Here is a 22,304-nt window from a genome sequence, read left to right as displayed (position 1 = left end):
ATAAGACCTACACATGCACACTCACGAACACACAAGCTAACACGTCCTTTCAATGATCAAGAGAAAAGGCTTCCGCAGACTAAAGAGCCATAAATATAATGACCATGTTGAAAAACTTGACCAAATTATCCAGACATTAATGAAATTTAGCACTCAGTTCCAGTTGCAGCAATAAGCCAGTATTTTATTTAGTTCACCAACCCCCTTACCCCCCCCCCCCCATCACCACCACTACCACCACACACATACAAAGGAAAGAGATAATAATGTTTTTTATGCTATTGGTTGCTCACAAGGCTCCAAAGTTTCTAATTTATGGGAGAAAAGAGAGAAAAGGAGGGATGAGGAGAGCAGAGAGGAAAAAGGAGAGAGGAGAGCTTTTGGAGAGCTCTTTGTAAATGGACCACTCAAAAGCATATTAAGTAGTGTAGCGGTTTGAAATATGACATTTCTTTTGCGGGGTTATTCTGAAATGTCACATTTTTCCGTGGCGGCGAGAGGGAGAGGCTGCGGCGTGGTGTTAAACTCCGCGGTGAACGCCATTAATATGCGGAGCGTAATTAACCTCCTCTGTACCCGGCCTCCATTTCAGCTCCGCTCTCAAACGCTCTCCAACATGAGCGCTGGGCACACAAGGCACATGAACAGACATGTGAGTGCATGCACACACACACACACACACACACACACACACACACACACACACACACACACAAACACACACCCTCACACGTGCGCCTACATACACCTCCTGTACACTAGTACACCTACATGCATCACATTCGTTGTAGAATATTCTGAGCTTACTAGAGAGAAGCCAATCACACACACATACACACATATTTCTCACTCAAATTCTACAAAACAAAATTAATATCCTAATTTTGCTTAAAATGTTGATAAGAATGTTTGTCTTTGTACATATGCCTTTCACTTCACTATTTGCAGTCACAGCAATGTTAACCAGGGCTGTGCAAACGTTTGCATGCCACTGTAATAATTATTAGCAAAGGCCAGGTGATTTAATTTCAAAGCTTTTAAAATACACATCTTGTATCAGCAGTCTTGGGTTCCTCTAAGCAACTGCCTAACACTCTGAAAATTGAAATGATTGGTACTCACAAATGAGGAGAAGGCAGAAAGAAGATTGCAGAGTATTTTCAGGTGGCATCATCCTCAGTCGATAATATAATTAAGAAGTGTCAGTTCAAAGGAATGGTGAATAAGGTCATGTTAAGGTCTGGAAGATCGAACACACTTTCTAACAGAATTTCTTTTATGATTAAAATCGGAGTGAAAATTGACCAGAATTTTCTTTCTTGCACCCTCACCACAAAAAAAAAAAAAATAAAAAAAAAAAAATCAGAGTGAAGTTGAAATAATACGTTTTGTATTATACCAATATATACCCAATGAGCAAAACTGCTAGCTGTGATATTTCCCCATGGGGTTGTTACTGTACTAAGTACTGACCATGCAGGAAGCCTACACGTTTGTTTAGGGGGCTTTTACTTTCTTGCTTTATGCTATTTTGACACAGTAATAGTCTTAAGTAATATTTAAAGAAATCTTGTTTAAGATATTAAAGAAATATGCCATCTTTAACTATATGGGTGCAAGTTTGATAATATTTTGCAGAGAGTGCATCGATATTGTGGCTAGAGTAAAGTCAGACGCACAAAGTGGGCAATCTGTGGCTCATAAAAGATAGATAGATAAATCAGAATTTAACTCTGGTTGAATGTGATTGGTTTATTCAAATTCACTTCACTGGAGAAGTCTCACCCATTTCAGTCCCCGCCTTGACGCATATAGCCGGACACTCGGGCCCTATGTCTTTTGGAAATCGGGTTGCTTAAAGGGACATTCCACCAGTGGAGACATGAATATGTATTGAAAGTGGGTCATATATGTAGTAGAATAGTAGCATACATTTCTAATTTGGTGCCTTCTTGACCGAGAAAAGACAGAAAATGACTTTTTAGTGCTTGTGGATTGCAGACAACAATCCCCATAGTGCATTGCAATGCTCAGCTCTGCAGGCCACTCCCACTGTCAAACTCAATTGTTCAACTCCGCCCATAATCTGTTAACCAAGGCTCGAGCGTTCAGTTCCACTCTACTAGCCTGGCGAGCCAGACCCACATTAAAATGGGGCGCGTCTAGATTTCTAGGCTACCTGGAAATCATTTCACACAATTTCTAGTGAAGAGTTAGTTTGTGAACTCATCAGTGAATTACTCCTCGTTTGTGTTTCAAAATGGTGTGCACTTGCATGGTACCGGGATGTTCAGCTGGCACAAGGAAAATACACAGAGTAAATTTTCATAGATTACACAAAGAGTTGGACTTGTGCAAAAAGTGGCTACGGGCTATCAATAACCTGAAGTAGAGGTCTGCACTCCCGCCAGACCTCTCAAGTCTCACGCATTGAGCGTGAGACACACGCATTTCAATGACTTCACACGCTCACACGCCACACATGGCATTTCTCAACTTGCCCGCACAGAAATTTCTAAGGGCTATATTTTACAAACGTGTCACACAACGTTGCTGTCTGTGCGCTCATTCAGCTCAGAGAGCTGCTGTTCAGTTACTAACCTATCGGCCAATCAGAAAATTGTTTTGTTTTGTTGCCGGGCGAACTCTGAGTTTCAGTTTCGTAAGCAGTCTCGGCCTTCGGTGAATGCATAGCGGAGGTGGTAAACGAGGTTGAGTTGGAAGAGAACAGGATAATCAGGTAATAACCTTATTTATTTCAATCTATCATTAGTTACTATAGTTTTCCTACTCATTGTTTAAGAACAATATAATGTAAGTGTTCGTTTGAATAGTAGTTTATTGCATAGCCTTATAGGTCACTTTTAAAATCATGTCATATTATATGATTATATCCTGGCCATGGATGCATTAATCATTGCATCTGTATTCAAAAATGTCGGGAAAAACGCAATTAAGCATCCTCTCATTCAGCCTGAGAGGAAAGCCCCCTAAAAGGTCCAGGTTAGTGGATGCTCAGAGGTTGTGAAAAGCATAGGCGGAGTTTGACATTTGAGCCAGGGGGAGCAGACAAAATAATAATAATAATTGTAGCAGCTGAGACCTGGCCTACCACTTGGGGAACACAGCATGAGCACATATGGAGAAAACAAATATGCTAAATAAAGATATATATAATTACATTGTAACAATTTAACAATTCGTCCTTATGAAATCCAATGGCTCATATGGGCTTAGCCTTTCTTTTACTGTCTATGGCTTAGCCCATAGGGTCTGGTTGCTGCTCACATTTGATAAATTAATCCACTGCCTCTAGCCTCATTTGCGCCACATAGATTGAATATTTTGTACAATCATATTTTGTCAATTCAAGAATGTAATTAACTGTTGCCATCTTGACATTTCTCTTTGCTATTAAAAACGAACTATATAGCCTATAGCCACCTAGCAGAGTGGAGTTTTAAATAACAACATGCATCGGTTCATGTATGCTGAGGAGAACGAGTCATTGAAAACTCAAATTCGATTCTATAAAGGCAAAGTAAGTAAACTCCAAACTGTAGGCTTTTGAGCGCAGGGCAGACCTAAATTATAGCGATAACTCCAAGAACCAAAGGAAGTGTTCACCTACCTAACAGTCTGCCTCTCCAAACGCAGAAACGAAGCGCAATCACGCCATTACGTTAAGACAAAAATATTCATATTTTGCTGTAATCCAATGACACGAAAAAGAGTAATCCACAGCGATCAGCATAGGCCTATGCACAAAAAGGGTCATGGTGTATCTAGCCAGGCCTACGCGTGTCACATTCACCAGCCAGTTCCAACTAGGCTTCGCCACTTTGCTGTTTAAACAAATATAAATGGAATAAAAATTCCAAATCTACACACAACGCAAAATCAATTAGTAAGCTGACAGGACATTTATATACATGGCATTTAGGCAACCTTTATTGCAACGTTGGCACGGCAAGATATCTATATTAGTGCAACAGTAATTTGCATGCCTCGTCAGGTTGGCCGTAATGTCACTTTCGATGTGAAGGATCGCAAGAGAAGAAAACCTGGCTGCTCCCACCATCAACCGTAATCAATGTATGCATTTCAACAATGCAATTACCCGTTTCCACCAGGGGGGGCAGTGCTTCCCCTGCCCCCTCACAAACTCCGCGTATGGTGAAAAGGCCCATTATGGGATTGTTAGTGCCATGTGTCAAATCTTTTCTTTTGCAAATCTGAGCAATTATACATTATACTTTTGCCCCATTTTTTGAGGAGGGCATTGCTCCTACATACTTTAGCCAATAATCAAATGCCTGCTCTCTTTTGGAAAGCTGAGGCATTTTTGGAAAACAATTAGAATAACTGTGTGATGTCTGACACAAAGTTACAAAAGCTAGATTATTCTTTTCTTTTTCCACCGGATAACAAGCACCTTTGAACTGACCACATTTCAGCCCTCTAGGTCTTGACTTGATATGACTTGAGTCCTATCATTAGGTCTTGTCATGCTGTGTGCAAAAGTAGATCAATATAGAATGACAACATGAGTACTTTAGACCATTATTTGCCAAGGTATACCAAGGTATTTTGTAAAATGCCCTATGAAAACTCCCCATAGGACTTTGGGTTATCCAAAATGCATACTGGCAATCAAATGCTTACTGCATATGAACCCCTTATAAGCATAATCTTGGCCTCAAATGAAAGGTTTCATGGTTGCATTTGGATTGTAGGCTACTTCAGGTTCTGATATGACTACACTAAATGTGGAATAATTACAAAAAATACAAATCTATACAATTTCTATTTCAATTCAATTGGTGTGTATAAGATGGGCTATATTTCTGCACAACTAATATTGGATCAACTGGTAACCGACCTGGGGCTGGTGTATGCTAGCTGGTGATGCTAGTTGCGCGTGTAAATCCTCACACCCCTAACCTTAAGAACGGCTCTAACCGCTGAGTTGGAAGCTTGGGCTTTTAGCTCAGTGGTCTGACGGTGTGCAGTCTACATTTCAAGGCATACGACTTCGAACCCAACCCCTTAGGAGTGAAGAGACCCACGCTTGTGAAAACCGCAATTCCGTCGATATTTACCTTGCCAGATGATATTGACAAACAGCCAGGAACTTCTGGAACTAGCAGTGCTAGCTGCGCTAAACGCATTAGCCTTGAGGTAAGGTTCTTTCAGACTCGACTCCACTTCTCGACTGAAAACACACTGATATAGTCGTCTGCTGTAAAGCAGCACATCTCATATGATTTGGCTGTTTACAAAGTAAATATCTTGTATGTTTTGGTTGCTTGCTGTTCTAATGTGTCTGCCTCACTAACTCCACTCGTCAATGAGGCCCTCCCTCTGTCCAAGCACAGTTTGTAAGTAGCCTACATGATCTCTAATCATGACTGCAGTGGAGGCTAATCGCAAGTAAACGCAGTTTACCCACCACTGAATTTCAGAAATAGTTTATCCACCTCTTGATAGAGTTTATCCACCACTCAATACATTTAATGCACTTCCTAATAGAGTGTATGCACTCATGGAACTATCTAGTAGCCATACCACTAGTAAACAGTAATCTTCACCATTATCATATATTCTGAATGTCTCTGTATTTTTTTTAAAAGAACATCCAGTAGCGCTTTTACTTACTGCATATATATCTAAGACTACTGTCTGATTTAAATTAGTGGAATATAGTCTGAAAAGAAACCTCTTGTTTGTTTTATAGTCACCATGCCCAAGTACACCTGGCCTTGATACCAGTGCCAGCACCCTTGAAGTTGGTGAAACAGATGAAAGGCACTACAAAACAAGTGCATTCCACACCATGTGGTCAATGAACACCGATGGACTGACACGGATGGAAAGCGGCATCACTGTGACCATGCTCCTCTAACAGAAGAAGGACTCATGGCATATCAGGACCTGACGTTGCTCGTCTTTGATAAAAGGCTTTTGAAAGATCTTCAGAAGATGGCCCTCTTCAAACATACTGGTAAGAACTGACACCCTTTTTACCCACATGTTTTGAACATATCCTATTGAACATGTTTAATTAGTACTATATATTCTCCTTTTCACACAGGGCCACTGGAGATCTTTCACAGTGCTCTCCTGAAGTACCTCCCTAAACGCCAGGTCCTCTCCTGTGAGGGAGAGGGCCTACCTCACCATCATGGAACATAATGAGAACATTGTGGCACGAGAACAAGCCACCACGGCAACAGGTGTGTTTTCATGTACTCTAAATACTAAAATAACCAAAAGTAGCATGTTCACAGCTAACTCAAAATGCATACTTTGCTGAAAAGTTCATTCTATTCCTGTGGAGAGACATCTACTAGTCAAATCTTCATTCAGATATCTGTGTAATCAGGAGAACCACGCGTCAAGCAGGTCTTCTGCAAAAAGTCAAAGCAATGGATAGTCAAGAAAATCTATAAGCCACACACCACCAAGTTCATCCAGACACTAATTGAGAAGGTCATAGAAAACAGACGCAACCCAAACATAACATTCAAGGACTCAACTGCCTCACTCACCCAACCACAACCTCCTTTGCCACCTAACATTGCCCCTGTCCCAAAGCCGCCAAAGAAAGCTGCAACATCATCATTCAAGAGCCGCTTCTGAGCAGGGGAGATTCAAAATAAAACAGCAAGGCATATGAACATACAGAATAGTCACAGAGAAATAACTGTAGGCTCCCAAATAGCCTATTTAAACTTCCCACAAAGTGAACTAGTAAAATGTAGCCAAGCCAGCTGCAATGTCTCAGAACTCTAGGCTATACTGTTTGGTCTAATCTGGGTTTTGGGATAACTCAAACAACAATATAGCACCTTAATTTTTATTATCTGCCATATGTCTAGTGTGGGCTGATGGTGTGTGTGTGTGTGTGTGTGTGTGTGTGTGTCACCCTGCTGCTCCTCCACATGTGAAGTTCCTAACGGAAAAATAAAGTTCATTGAATTGAATTGAATAATATTTATTTAATAATTGACAATTTTTATCAGAGCTTCCCCTCTTCCAAAGAGCAACAACCGCCATGGTGTGTATGTGTAAATATATATACATTTGAATATGACCGTCAACTCATTTGAATGTCCCTCAGCAATGTGCAGTGTATCTCATATATATATATGGGTAAGGCTATTTGCACCCCTGGTACAAATATCAGTGTATATTGATCACACAATGTAATAATATTTTTTGTAATAATATAACACAATGTAATAATATATATTTTTTTTAAAACAAGCAACATGTTTTTTTTGTTGTTACATAACAGAGTGTGAATAGCTCAGCTGTGTAATAGACACTCTAAATAAGGTATGCTGTTTGCATCAATGTACAGTTAGAAGTGGATGCTATTCGTACCCTGGTGTTTATAGTACTGCATGCTATTTACACCCTGGTGCATGAACTAGCTAATTGCTGCAATCAAAACTTCCGTTTGAGAACCGATTTCTTGTTCAAATTGTGCGCCTTCTCTCCAGAGACGTTGGTACACATGCACACTCACTCTGCAAAAACGCATCACACGGGAATCAAACCCCGGTCTCCCGCGTGCCAGCCCTTGCCTGTGACCACTGCATTATCTGCTTCCACAAGGAGGTGAGGTTTGCAGGTAAACTTATAGTTTATAGGCCTGAATGTCATATTCACAAAATTTCTGTTAGCTAACAAACTGACGATTGTATGTATTCTCTGAGCAAAGATTATGAAAATAAAACACAACTTTTCCATCTCAAATTGAATTTGAACAGATATTAGGGCTGAAACCGTTCAGAATTCTTCACTTTCTGCTGGCGAAAAAACGAATGTCGGCCATGTTTTCTGGGCACGCAAGCAACATGTTTTTGTTGTTATGTAACAGGGTGTGAATAGCCCAGTTGTGTGGTGAAGGCTATTCGTACCAGGGGTACGAATAGACACTCCGTATATATATATATATATATATATATATATATATATATATATATATATATATATATGAGAGAGAGAGAGAGAGAAAGAAAGAAAGAAAGAAAATGAGACCTGTTTCACAATGGCATGTAATTTTTGTGCAGCTGTACTTGTTGTGTGCAGCTAGCTGTAAGTATAATAAGAACATGTATGCTGTCAATAACCATCTAAAGAAATGAAATATTTGCTGCCAACAGCTAGCACTATCAGTGATCACCAGCACTGTACTGGTACATAATGACTAGTTGACAACTGTTATGAAAAATGTGTCACCTTGACAATGCATGCATATTTGGGGGTCATTTTATGCATGATACAGTACATAGCTCTGAAAGAGCCTTGTGTTAAAGCTTGGTCAGTCTTGACAAATGACTCTTCTGTTCTTTTTGTAGAACACTGTGGGAAATCTTTTTTTTATTACAATTTTTTTACACTTGTTTACACACGTTTTCAAAACTCCACACACAAAACTCGCAATTGCTCACACAAAATGCAAAATGCCTCAAATCTCCAGCAAAATGACACACAACATTCAAAATGTTGCAAACACATCTTTAAACCAAACATTCGCCTCACATTACAAACACTTTTTTCATAATATGACATTTTGGATACATCATGTACACACTGTTGCTCAAAACCTAAAGCTCTTCTGTCTTTATATATGTATTTCCATACATAAGTGAAAGTTACGGTATCTACAAAGAGAAGTTGAAATACACAGTAAAACAAGCAATATTGAAACAAAAAATAGTGATTTTTCCCAAATAATTTGTATTTTACAGCTAACAAGAAAAAAAGCAAAGCAGAATACAGTGACCACCAGATGTATGGAGTTTTGAAAACGCTGATTTTGCCTAAGACGGAAATGACTGACTACTATCAAATTGCTTTGCTTTTTCCAAAGACAAGTGTGTGTGTGTTGGTTGGGGGGGTGGGGGCGGGGGGGTTGGGTCGTGTGTATTCATAGGCCTATAGACCCTTTCAACTGCAGAAGCAAACAATCCTAAGCATTCCTAAGGCATTTCTGGAGGCACAGAAAAATGTATTGAGCTAATGGTAACATGGGGACAAACAAAAATAAAGTAAAACGACAAATTTTACATAAAGTCTAAACTTTTTGTAGAACATTACTGTAAGCTAAAGTCTGATTACTGTAAATTTCCTTTCAAAGTATTTGCATTGGTTGAATATTTCAACCGGAAATCCTCTAGGAGCAGATTGAAAGGGTCTATACCTACTCTATATAGAGAGTATATCTATTAATAGGCATATACTAAGGCAATGATTGGATGGTGTTCAGTAAAGTAAAGAGTGTTTACACATGTGAAGAGAGGGAGTGAAGCATTGGTGATTTAAGGTTGCATTTTGATGGGTTGTGTTTGAAAAAAGAAATCAAGTTACTTCCTGTTAGATTTTTGTGTGTTAGGTAGAAAATTGTGTGTGGTGTTTTGCAAAATGTGTTTTAGTAAATTGAATTGATTGACCATAAATTAGTTTATGGTTTTGCAGATTTGGTGTGGGGTTATGATGTTTGGAAGACATGTTTAGAAAATTGTGTGACAAGCAAATATTTAGTGTGTAAGCAGTTGAAAAAAACTGTATTTCGGTATCATTGGTATGGAAAAAATGTCAGAAATTTGGTTGACATTTTACATCACCCAATACCAAATTACCTTTGTGGACCTTCTAGTATGTTTGGCACCACTGACTTCTATTAAGCACTTTTTTTGTCAGTGTTACCATGTAGGTTTTTTTTCAACGCATATTGTGGATATATTTCAATGGGATGATAAAAAACATGGTTTTTGGGAACATGGAATATTAAATGTTCTGGGTGCATCTATGGATTAATGAGGTAAAGTATTGCTTTGTAACTAGCACCATTGGATTCCCTGACCCTGACAATGTGGGTTTAGCAATTCAAATTCCAGCATTCCAGCTCATTCAGTAGCTGGGATATTACGTTTAAAAAAAAAATCAACATGGTCACATAATCATCTGGGCAGTGCAAACATCAATTTTCTGACTCCTTATACAATGTGGGTTTACATACCTTTCCAAAAATGTATAGTTTACCAAATCCCCAAAAAATGTGTGTGTGTGTGTTTGGTTGCCTGTTACCCAGGCAACAGATGTTGCATGTTGACAAGAGGCTGTTGCCAGGGCAACACCAAATGCAGAGAAGGGCAGGAAGAGTGTTATTAAAACATCAGTCTCTGTGAAAAAGGGAATACATTTCAAGGATATGAAGTGCAGAGGAAGCACTACTTGGAAAATGCCTTTTGTTTCTATTGCAAGTGAACAGTAACCATTCGATAGCCATCTTCTTAAATGGTTTCTAAGGGCTATTTTCTCCATGCCAGTGATGCCTTTTCTCCTTCCTCCTCCCTCTTCAGCTCTTTCTGCAACTCTCTCATTCCCTAATGAAAACAGTAATGACTGACTCTGATTGCCCAGAACTTCAAAATCTTTTTTTTTTCTTTTACGGCTTACAAGTTCTCCGGAAACACTGATTTTTTTGTTTGTTTTGTTTTGGCATGGCCTATTCATGGCACCGATCTAAAACAAAAACAAAAACAAAAATCCCCACGGTTCATCGAAAAATCTCCCTCATGCCAGTAATTACCAAATTTCCAAGTCGCTCCCATGCTGTTATCAATTCACGTTTTCATCCCCAAGCGACTTTGAATGCCTCTGTGTGCCAAAACATGCCCTCTGAGCCTCAGCCGGGCGGCTTTCTGTCAAACACACGTCAGGTGTCCTTGGCATGGGGGAAACCACTGTGCTCCATTTTAGTTACCTATTTATTCCCTTTCTCTTGCTATAGACTTTTTTCTCTTTTTTCTTTAAACCAGTAACTGGCCTCTCATCATCTGCCCCATCCCTCTCTCCATCTTCCTCTCTCTCTATCTCTCCCTCTATCCTCCCTCGCTCTTCAGTCTGTTGTTATTTTAGTCGACGGCGGCCAACCACAGCCTAATGAAGTGTGGATGAGTGACTCCGACACATTTATCATCGACTCTGCTCCGAGTTTGTGGAGGCATGAATAATTTATTATGTATGAATAAGGTTTTAAAGTCTATCAGAGAGTGTGAGAGACTCTCTCTCTCTTGTTCTCTCTCTCTCTCCCTCACTCTCTCTCTCTCTTGTTCTCTCTCTCTCTCCCTCACTCTCTCTCTCTCTCTTGTTCTCTCTCTCTCTCCCTCACTCTCTCTCTCTCTTGTTCTCTCTCTCTCTCCCTCACTCTCTCTCTCTCTCTTGTTCTCTCTCTCTCTCCCTCACTCTCTCTCTCTCTCTTGTTCTCTCTCTCTCTCCCTCACTCTCTCTCTCTCGTTCGATCTCTCTGTATCTTTTTTTCCTACCTCGGCCTCTCCTTCTTTCCCTTCTATAGGCCTAACTACATATCTAATGCGTTCCTCCTTGAAGCTTTCCCAGAATTTGGATTAAGCGCACAGCACAATCAGCGCGGTTGATGTCGGAGTCGCCGAGCAGGCAGGCCAATCTCGAGAGCACCCTCGCCACGTCTACAAACAGATATCCCTGGGCTAATCCGCCGCCGAGGATTTCTGCTACCGGGGCGGGGGGGGGGGGGGGGGGGGGGGGGGGGGGGGGGCAGCTCAGCACGGCGCAAGCACAAAAGACTGTCCGTGTCAGCGTCCGCCTCATAGGTGGAGTTATTAGCACTTTGGGGGGTGGAGGAGAGAGAAGGGCTGTGTGTGGGGGGAGGGGGGGGGGGGGTATGATCGGTGAACAAATACCCTAGATGAGTTTCCCCCCTGGCCGGCTTATCTCGAAATCCCCACGGGAAGTCTACCTGCGTACAGCAGGGCAAACAATGCACCCATGGAACCAGCTCTGTGTGTGGTGTATGTGTGTGTGTTTGTAGAAATGAGTGTCTTTGTGGTGTAAGTTATTGTGTACGTGTACATGTATGTATGTGTTGTCCGAGGTGTGTGTAAGTATGGTGTGTTCATTTGTCCTTTGTGTGTGCAGAATTGTGGTACCTTCCCTGGAAATGTACATGTGAATGTGTGTCAGGTGTACATGTGTAACAATGAGTAAGAGTGTGTGCGTGCGTGTGTGTGTGTGTGTGTGTGTGACTGTGCATGTTCTCTATGTGTCACACAGGGTGCCTTTGTCCTCGGCAACTGTGTCCTTGATCACACGAAAAAAGACACCAAACAGCGTTCTCGTCACACGTAGTCGTCACAACCGCCAGGCCGCGTCGTGACAGCCGCTCACGCGCACCGGCGATGACGGTGAACATCTCTCTGCCGACACGCGGAGGACAGCCAGGCATAGACACACACACACACACACACACACACACACACACACACAGCCTCTCAGCTCTCATCAGGCTCCAGACTGCGCCTTCCTCTCCACCACGACAGAGACCTCCAGACTTCCCTCTCACGGCAGAGAGGAGCAGCGCCCTGACAGCCTCCTGGAGGTTATTACCTGACATGCCATTTGCTAAGGCTCAGGGACTCCCTTCCAGCATTTGCATGTTACACAGACATAGTCCGGGACCAAAGGAGGGGAGATGGGGGAAAAAGGGATGGGGAGAAACAGAGGGAGAGAGAGGGAGGGGTTGAGAAAGAAAGAAAGAGGCTAGCATAAAGAGACAGAGGATGGTAACAGAGGGATATCACGTCAGAATGACAGAAAAAGGTAGAGTAATGTATCAGGGTAGAAAAAAGAGAGAGAGAGAGATGAGAGAATAAAGGATGTGGAGTGACGGAACGGAGTCCTCAATTAGTGCCGAGCATGAAACACCTCACGTCAAGACTCTTCTTCGAAACAGTGGGACCGGGAGGTGGCAAATGTCAGAGCACTCATGTTTTATATCTAATGGAGCAGAAAACGCTTAAAAGAAAGCTATCTTTTCCTGAGTGCACTGGAAGAGTGATTACTGTAAGAGAGAGAGAGAGAGAGAGAGAGAGTCAAACGGAGACGACATCAATAGCTATCGTTTCTCATCAAGTTAAACTGGCAAGAGGATAACGCACGTCTCTCTCACACACTCACCGTATATATAATTACCTTGAGCGCAATCAATGTAGTAATTACGCTGAGTGCACAGTCACATGTGCACTGGCTCACAGCCACGCAAACACACACACACACACATACACTCTCCATAGCCATGCACACTCACACACACACACACACACACACACACACATGCACCAAGAAAGATAGAAAGAAAAAAAGAAAGATAGAAAAGAAGGCACCAAAGCGGCTCTCTTCTCTGAGAGGAGGAGGATGGTTTAGAGCCCTGACCTGAAAGGAACTGTATTTCTGGGAAGAAAATACATTGTGTCTGTGTTTGCTGTGTATCGATATTGTGTGAGTGAATGGCAGGCTGGGATAGAGATATGTGTTAAAATGAGGCCTGGCTTATCTCAGTACAGTAGCTTGTCTAATCACATAATTGTCCACACAGCACCAGGGGCTAAGTCTGTTGAATCAAAGAATCACACCCCACACTGTTGTGTCAGGACATGAAACTACTGACCCAGGGCCAGATAAGGAGAGACAGCATATTGTCACCATTTTAAATGACTGGACACTGGTCTGAGAAGTGCTCAGGGGGGACTGAGGCTGTGGGTCATGATGTTGTGTGTGTGTGTGTGTGTGTGTATGTGTGTGTGTGTCTGTGTGTGAGTCTGTGTGTGTGTGTGGTGCAGCCGTGTGTGCCTGTCATTGTTTTTGACAGTCTCAAGGGGAGAGTCACCTTGCCAACAGGTCTCAGCATGACCCCAGTGCTCCCTGGGAAATTGAGTTTTTGATAGGCCCCTGATTGACAGGCAACTGGTCTAGGCACACATCATTAGGCGGCTCTGGCATCTCTAATGGAGTGTTTAACGGGATGGGTCACACACTCGGTGGCAGCTGTGAGGAGGGTCAGCTCAGGTCATGTGCATGGGGCTGGTGGAATAGCCACTGATGACTACACGTTAAAACTAATATTCTCTGGAGCAAGGCTCACTGAAAGCCGATGAGCTGGTTAAAACTGAACTAAGGGAGAGAGAGAAAGACAAAGTGTGTGTGTGTGTGTGTGTGCGTGTGTGTAAGGGGAAGAAAGAGAAAGAGAGAGAGAGAGACCAAGAGAGATATTTGTACAACGTCAAACCAATTGAAGTGAATATCTGAAGGCCACAAGACTTATAAACAATTTAATTAAAACAAGCTGCCTGTATTTAATCACAGAATGGCTTCAGATTGCTTTTCTGGCGTGAAAAGATATGTGAGGCGTGATTTTGCCAGAGTAAATGAGACAACCAGTCAGTCTGGAAGCACTTTCAGACAAAAAAATACACAAAAAAGGGAAAAATAAACAACTGAATGCCATGTTTCACTGCACACATTTGGATGACACAACACATTAAATTAGTTTCTTTATTTGAAATCAATGCAAAGCATTCGGAATCAAAGCAACAAGGCCTCAGTAAATCCACACTAATCTTTCTATGCGTCACAATCAGCTCATTTTCAACACGGCGTCGGCACAACTCAACTCCATTTATTCAAGTCTCCCTTTTACCGGCTTTCTGTTCGGCAAGAAAGCCTCTATCAGAGCGTGTCTGTGAGGTGTCTGCCTTTGATTTTGTCTTTGGTTTTGGTCACGAAGCCGTTCCAAATGCCATCCCTTTCTCTCTCTCTTTTCTGTTCATCGACACAGGCCTGATACTCTGGCGCATACGCACACACACACACACACACACATGGCTTCTTTGAAATGTTAAACAATTTGCTTTACAAAAAAAAAAACAGAGACAGAGACAAAATACAATTATAGACCGTAAACTCAACTAGTGTGACCCAAGAGACCTCCTCCAGTCCAACTCCCCTGTTTCGCCCATCTACTATGAACAACAACAACAAACTTTATTCATTAATGTGGAATTCAATTACACCAAATCAAAGCAATTCATTAGGTATAAATAAAATATACGGCTTCATAAAAGAGCGATTATGTTCTCTTTTTTCCATCCTAACTGAAAGGCATCCCTTAAGTGCTGTAGAGAGGGCTGGATATGATATCATAAACAATTAGCTTCATTTCCCAAAGGAACCAAAAACAATCTCTCTGTGATCTCTCTGGGAAGCCTCCGCGTTTGCAGGTGTCACACTCACACAACCTCTCAAATTATGAATACAGTGAGCTGCTATTGGGTGAATTGGAACTCACACACGCAACATGTAATCTCACTTGTGTATGTGTGTTGCTGTTCTGGCTGTTGTTGATTTGTTGTGTTTCTTAATTGTTTTGTTCTTTCTGCTTTTGTTTCGCAAGTAAAACATAGACAGAGAATGCTAACAGGCTGCTTGAAATGGCAAGGTGGTTTGAGGTGTGATGATTTTAATGAGAGACGAGCTTATAGGGTCCGGGTGTCATCTCCGACTTTCCCTTTCCCGTTCGGTATAACTGTTTTTTCGTCATTGTTGTCTCTGTATCTTAGAATTCATAGCAGCAAAAGCACAAACAGACATTCGCTCGCTCTGAGTAATTGATGGCATTGTGTGTTGTGTTGACCCTTGCTGTGTTTTAAAAAAAAAATCAACCTGCTTGCGTGTTTGAGGTGGGTATGTGCAAGATTCTGTGTCAACAGGAAGTGTGCGATCAGTCGCTGTGATTTATTGCGGCCGCTGTATGCCAGGGCAGGCGAGTCTGGCAACATTTAGCCGCAAAAGGCCACGTGTCACAGCGAACGCATGTTTGTGCATACCAAATCAATCTCGCCTCTCATATTCACACTGATATTACACACTCTTTATTCCTACCTGCAGTTTGAAGACAACAAAGCGCACACACCTTCTCCTCTTAACCAAACAATAAAGTATTTATTCCACAGCTTGCACACCGGGGTAACAGGTGTCCGTGCGTTTTGTATAAATAAGAAAATGCCTTGTATTTCGGCACACCAATTTTGTCAGATGAGAGTTTTATTGACTTCTCAAATGTGTTTTCTCGGCTCATTGTCCTCCATATCCAGGAATTGTGGATGTGCAAAGCAAATGAAACAGACAAATAGAGAAAGGATGTCATGAAACCTGTCTTGAAAATATGTATTTTTTTCCACCCCTCATGCTAGTTCCATACCTACTCCACACCAACATCCCTGCTATCACCCAAGCTTCCTGTTTGATGCAGGAATGCAGCTCCTATTTGTGCTATTGCTCCATATGAAGCATTCAATTGCCTTTGCTTTGTATGGATTGCATACCTCTTATCATTGCCCAGGGCTCGGCCATTTTTTTAATGAAAAAAGTTTGCACACTCCTTGGTACTCTTTTTTGAGTTTATTTTCTCATAATTTGGCAGATAATGTTTCGACCTTGCGGTCTTCCTCAGATTCACAAGATGGTGGACATATCAGTGGTCTCGGTGGGGTTACCGACTGCTCCAAAACACCTCAAACTGCCTCTGGCCGTACCTCTTCCTTTTCCTATAGACCCTTTCAACAATAACAACAAAAACAATGCTTGAACGTTCTATTTGGGCCCCAATCTACTTCCTCTGCATTAAGATAACATATGGAATGTTAAAAAGGAAGTCTTGTGGGGCCAACTATGATGCTGATAATGGAACTCTCTTGAAAGGGTCCATTTTTACAAAGTGAAGGTGAGGGGAGTGGGATTTAGCAGACACCATGGGGCATCAAACCTGGGCCAAAAAGCTTAGCAGGTGGGGACACTAACCACTGCTCTACCAGTACAAGGGGAGTTCATGAGGAGTAATCACCGTTGGCATCTCTCCACTGCAGGTGCACTTGGCATGAATGGAGCTGCGTGGAAAAGAGAGCAATGATACTATGAACACAGATAATCTCTCAGGTGAACTATGCATGCACTCATTTGTTAGGCAACCCACATAATCATTAGGCGAAGAGCTGAGAAACTACTCATTCGAGGTGCGAAACAGGTGAGAGTTGCTGCTAACTTTGCTTCATAAATTAAAAATGTTCTTCAGTAAGGCCTTCAGTGACCTCCTCTAAGCAGCCTTTCTCGTTTTGCCCTTAATAAACACTGTTTATAAACTTTGTACTTTGTGTTCACTCCAGTAGCCTCAAGCTGGATGTAAAATGTTCAGTTTATCCACAGTTTTTTTTTTTTTTTTTTTTGCCGAGTGGCCGGTCTGGAGGAAAAGCACATTATCTTTGCCTCATTACTCAGCAGACAAAGTCATATAATTTGGATGCTTAGCCGAGAGCCTCTCTAAATTTATTTCCACATGTTTGTCGTTATGAAGGTGTGTTATTTCGCACACAACTTCCTAATCACCACCGCTCATAGGTCCTGAATGACCAATGACCATAGCCTGGCAACGGAACTAGACCGAGTTTTACACACTGAGAATTGGGCTGTGTGTGTGTATATCACTTTAAGACATTTCTTTATTAGCAGGAAAGAGAATATGTGGTATTGAGTGGCACACTGAAGCAATTATACACATGTAGGCGCAGATCAATAATTATGTAGCGACTCATGTCCATGCAATTATTAATATCATAGTGCACCCCTTTCTACCTCAGTCTTTATCCTTATCTCTCTCTCTCTCTCTCTCTCTCTCTCTCTCTCACACACACACACACACTTGTCAAATTACTATATTGTGAATGTTTTTTGTCATGTCAAACACAATTGCCATCTGCATATAAAACAAACAAGGTTTTCCTGTGTTTTCTATCTTTCTCTCTCTCTCTTTCACACACTCACACATACACGTATCCAATTATGTATGATCTTGTGGAGAGACTGGAAGCCCCCCCCCCCCACACACACACACACATTTAAGCCTTTGTAAAGCACAACTGCCAGGCACCTATAACACAATTCAGGTTTTCCAGTACTCTCTGTCTTTCATAGCAGCCTCGATTTCAATAATAAATGGCAAAATCCTTAATTAGTCATATTTCATCTGAAGTAATGAGTCATGTAAACCACCCTTGAGATTAATTGACAACATGTGAACACATACAAATGACAAGCATTGTCCTTGACGGGCAAAAAAAAACGCAAGGAATTTCTAGATTCTAGTTTCTATTTGTAGTTTCTAAAGGTTGACTTCTAAGTCAGTCTCTTTCATTCATTCCTTCCTCTCTTAGAATGCTAACCATTAAGCCTCCTGAACTGTATACTGCATCTTTAACATGTACCACTGCAAACCAGGGGAAGTGTTTCTGACCTGCAATTAAAATGAGATGGGAAAAAAGCAACATATAGGAGATGAAGGACTGGGCTATGCTTCTTCTACTCTTTGATCTTTCAAAGACAAGACCAGTGGAGTCTCAGTAAAATCTCAGCTGGAGGACAAAGAGACATGATAGAGAGAGAAAATGAGATGGTTGATACAGAGCTTTAATGCTATCAGTCATACAGAGGCCGTTGAACACAAATAAAAAATGATCCCGCTCCTAGTTAACATTACTGGCATGTGAAGGGTTTAAAAAACATGCCCCCCCCCCCCCCCCATAAGTAAATGCCCGTTGAGTAAGAGTACATGGGAACTCTGGAGAGTACAGGTGTCATTACAAAACATGCATAAGGCCTAACATTTTAACTCTGAGTAGCCCTTGGAGCATTATTTCTTAAATGAGAAGAGATTATATTTAAAAAAGAAATTCTGGAACAGTTCCTTTGAAGCGCTTACAGAAATGTCCAGAGAGCTAACCTTTAAATATTGTCTCCACATGCACACAGTAACTCTACATACCCATGAATTCTCCCAGCAGCCAGGTTAATGACTGAACGCCTTGGCTCTAAATAGCCTGTGTTGTAAAGTGGGGAGAATCTGAACGGTAGGCAGGCCTGCACATCTTTTTTTAAATGTAGACACCTGCTGAGCTCACCCTCACCTGCTCTCTCTCTCTCTCTCTCTCTCTCTTTTTCTCCACTGAAAAAGGTCTAGATGGATTTTGCTATTAGTTCTATTAGTGCCGCGCGGTGCGGAGTGGAGCTTTTTGAAGCCGGGAGAACAGATGTCCACCTGATCTTTACAGCCTCCTCCTGGCTCACCTTTCGGCGCTCGACACGCGCTCTCTCCCCCACCTCTCACGTTTGTTGTGCGGGTGATTCACAGCCCAGGCAGCCATTCAGAAATGTGGTGTGATTACACAAACGAGTATAATTCGCCAGGCACACACAGGGGAGATAGATACAAATCAGTGAGGTGTTTATTTACTGCTTACAGCATGACATAAAGAACATGAAGAATTGTATAAAGCTTTCTCTTTGATGTTTGAAAGTGTTGAAGTGGTGAAAGATGTCGAGACTTTAAAAACATGACGTGGGTTGTCTTGAATAATAATATAATCTATATAGTGCTTGGATCACTGCATTACTTTGAACTCTACAGAAGATATACAAAGTCAACACTACATTGATTTGGAGTTGCATCACTGATTATGTTAACAACGTTATTTTGAACATGTGCAGTGGAGCATGCAAGAATGCATGTATTTTGACTGAATATTGTCTGTATCAGCATCTTGGCATTGTCACATGTAACACTCCATATTGTCATGTGTGACCCTATATACCATTTATTATATGCTAATACTCAAGGTGAATATGTACCCTCAACGCAATGATGAGATTTTCTGTTGAATAACTCTTGATTGCATGTATCCGAGTGTTTTGCTGTGTTAAGCAACAGTCATCAAAGCCTCCAAGCTCCTCGTTAAAAAATGCTTTCTGAAAAGTCGGTATATGTCCATGGTGTTGCTATCAGACGATATGATAATGTGACATGATCCGTTTCATCATCCAGTGAACTGTTATATAGACATACAGGTGTCACCAGTGTTGTCACCATGCTGGAGAACGCTGTAGGGAATGAGAGAACACAGACGACATGTCAGCTTTTATTATGGGCAGTTCTGGAACTGAACAACGTGGAGTTCCGTGGCACTGGCAACATTACTGCAGAATGTTATTAGTGTCTCTACACACAATTAAACCCACTCCACCACTGCATTTTCCCAGTCATCTTTCTCTCTCTCTCTCTCTCTCTCTCTCTCTCTCTCTCTCTCTCTGTCATTGTATGTGTGTCTCTTTAACACATGTCTCTACGTCGCAAGAGATAGTTTCAAACGAATTACCCGGACTGTTATTAAATGACTGGACCAATTAAAAGAGATGCTATTCAACCCTGTTTTCTCTAGGACCAATTAAAAGAGATCTTATTAAACCCTGTTCATCTTAATGGCAGGCGTAATGACTTTTTTACCCTCTCTGACTTTCGAAACACAATTTTACCCTCCAGATTTGCTAATTTTCAGTCACTCTCTTTTTATATCTTTCTCATTCCCTCCCTCATTTCCCCTGTTCTCTCTCTCTCTCTTCCCTCTCTGTTTCTCCTTCTCTCTCTCTCTCTTGGTCTTTCTCTGTTCCTCCTTGAAGCATTTATTAGAGAAATTGCCAGCATCACAGCCCCATCATACGTGGCTGGCTAAAAAGAGACAGGGACGACCCTTTGAAGCCCGGCGCAGCCCCTGAAATGGAAGTATGTGTTTTTGATCAGCGTTATGACACACAGGACCCGGCACGCTTTGATGAGGTCGTCGAGCGCCAGCACTGGATGTAGTTCAAAACCTGCCACTGCCGAGTGGACTTGCGTATCGGAGGGCGGGGGAGGCGGGAGAACGCAGCTACTTTGCCTTGACCCCCACCACTACAAAAGACATAAGAACAGAGCACCACAGAGGGCAACAGAAGAGAGAGAGAGAGAGAGAGAATGAGGGAGAAAGACAAAAAGAGAGAAATTTCCTTCTCCTCAGAGTCAGACTTCAGGCTCACTTTCTCTTTCACACACACACACACATACACCATCAATTTGTCTGCTTGCTGAGGTGGCTGCAGGTAGGACCAGCACTTATGAGTGGCCTGCTTAAAAGAGAGCACTGCTGTTTTTGTATGACACTTCAGGAAGTTCGCAGGTGATGCTCTGAAGTACAGATCCTCATTTTAAATGACTTCTCTCTGTTGTGCATGAAAAACGTACTCCATTGTTCCATGACCACAGCGACTCGTGACTGGTACATCCTTTTACACAAATAGCCCCGGGTCACAGGAACATCTATCCCAACTGTCTCTAATTGGGGTGTTTTAAGTGTGGCAAAGAGGTACGGCAAATCGCATCAACAATAGCAATTTTCTACGCTGTCGCTAGAGTGTTTTTTTTTTTTAATGTGCTCAGTTCCTCCTGGCGATGTGTGTTGTAGGTGAGGGGCTCCTTTTCTGTTTGGGTCCATGCCTGGTGCCAATCAACCTTGTCAAGTGCATGGTCAGGTGTTAATTTTGTTTTGCTATCTCTTAAATATGTGTTTTTGAGTATCATGGTGCTTAGTCCCCTGACACACTCTCTCTCTCTTTCTTCCTCCTGCTCTCTTTCTCTCTCTTCCTCCCTCCCTCTCTCTCTCTCTCTCCCTCCGTCTGCCCCCCCCCCACTCTCTGTCTCCTCATAGCTCTCCCCAACCTCCTTTAGCACCTCAGGAGGAACAGGGGAGGTAAAAAGAGGAGGAGAACAAAACAAGAGGAAAAGCCATTAACCCGCTACCTTGATTGTAAACAAGCCCAGCAGAGTGTTTGCATTCGTCACAGCCAAGGACCTGTTGTAATAGTTTTTTCATGGTCATTTCACACAATCAAATTATACAGGGAAAGTGAGCACAGACCTGAGGAAAAAAAGGAAAGACAAAGGAAAATCACTGCATGGCCGGTGAAATGAATAAGAAATAACATTGAGAGAACATTGAGAGGGGGAAATTATTAATAAAATGAAATAAAACAAAATTGTTTCCTTGTGTTTAAAATAAAAAAGGGTTGCTCTGATGGATCATATTGTCAACTTATTTATATTTATATATTTATTTGTTTTGAAGGTAGCTGTGTAAAATTACTGTGAAATTGAAGTCAAAAGAAGCTTCCACTTGTAAAACTGCCTCAACTAATGTATGTGAAGTGAAAAATGCCTGTTTTTTAAAATTCCCTCTCTGCCTCACATTCAAGGGTAAGACTGTTGATGCACACAAGAGAACGAGAGAGAGAGAGAGAGAGGGGAAAAAACTCAAAAAATGCTGAATTCGTGCAACCCACCTTCTAAATGGGATCTAACCTTGGATTCAAGGAAAGAACGGGAAAGGCCAAGTTAAAGTTTACTGTCTTACTATGAAATTTCTCCATTCCGGCTCAAGGTCCCTCGAGAGTACAAAAGATGAGTGGGCCACAATGGCCATCCATTTCTGTGCTCTCCCCCAACCAAGAGGATTTTGAATGGAACACTCCACAAAGCCTTGACTACTCTAAAATCAAGA

The 22,304-nt window shown here is 41.8% G+C and overlaps 1 long non-coding RNA gene across 1 annotated transcript; it reads left to right on the top strand.

Moving 5' to 3' along the window:
* Positions 1-5,913: 5,913 nt before the first annotated feature.
* LOC121694834 lies at positions 5,914-6,660 on the top strand. The gene is made up of 3 exons (XR_006025894.1): positions 5,914-6,004; positions 6,095-6,236; positions 6,386-6,660. It is a non-coding gene; the product is annotated as an uncharacterized LOC121694834 (long non-coding RNA).
* The last annotated feature ends 15,644 nt before the right edge of the window (positions 6,661-22,304 follow it).

The sequence above is a fragment of the Alosa sapidissima genome, chromosome 20 (assembly GCF_018492685.1).
Source record: "Alosa sapidissima isolate fAloSap1 chromosome 20, fAloSap1.pri, whole genome shotgun sequence".
Lineage (NCBI taxonomy): Eukaryota > Metazoa > Chordata > Actinopteri > Clupeiformes > Clupeidae > Alosa > Alosa sapidissima.
Note: the sequence above shows the minus strand (reverse complement) of the source record. Positions and strands in the feature narration are given on the sequence as shown.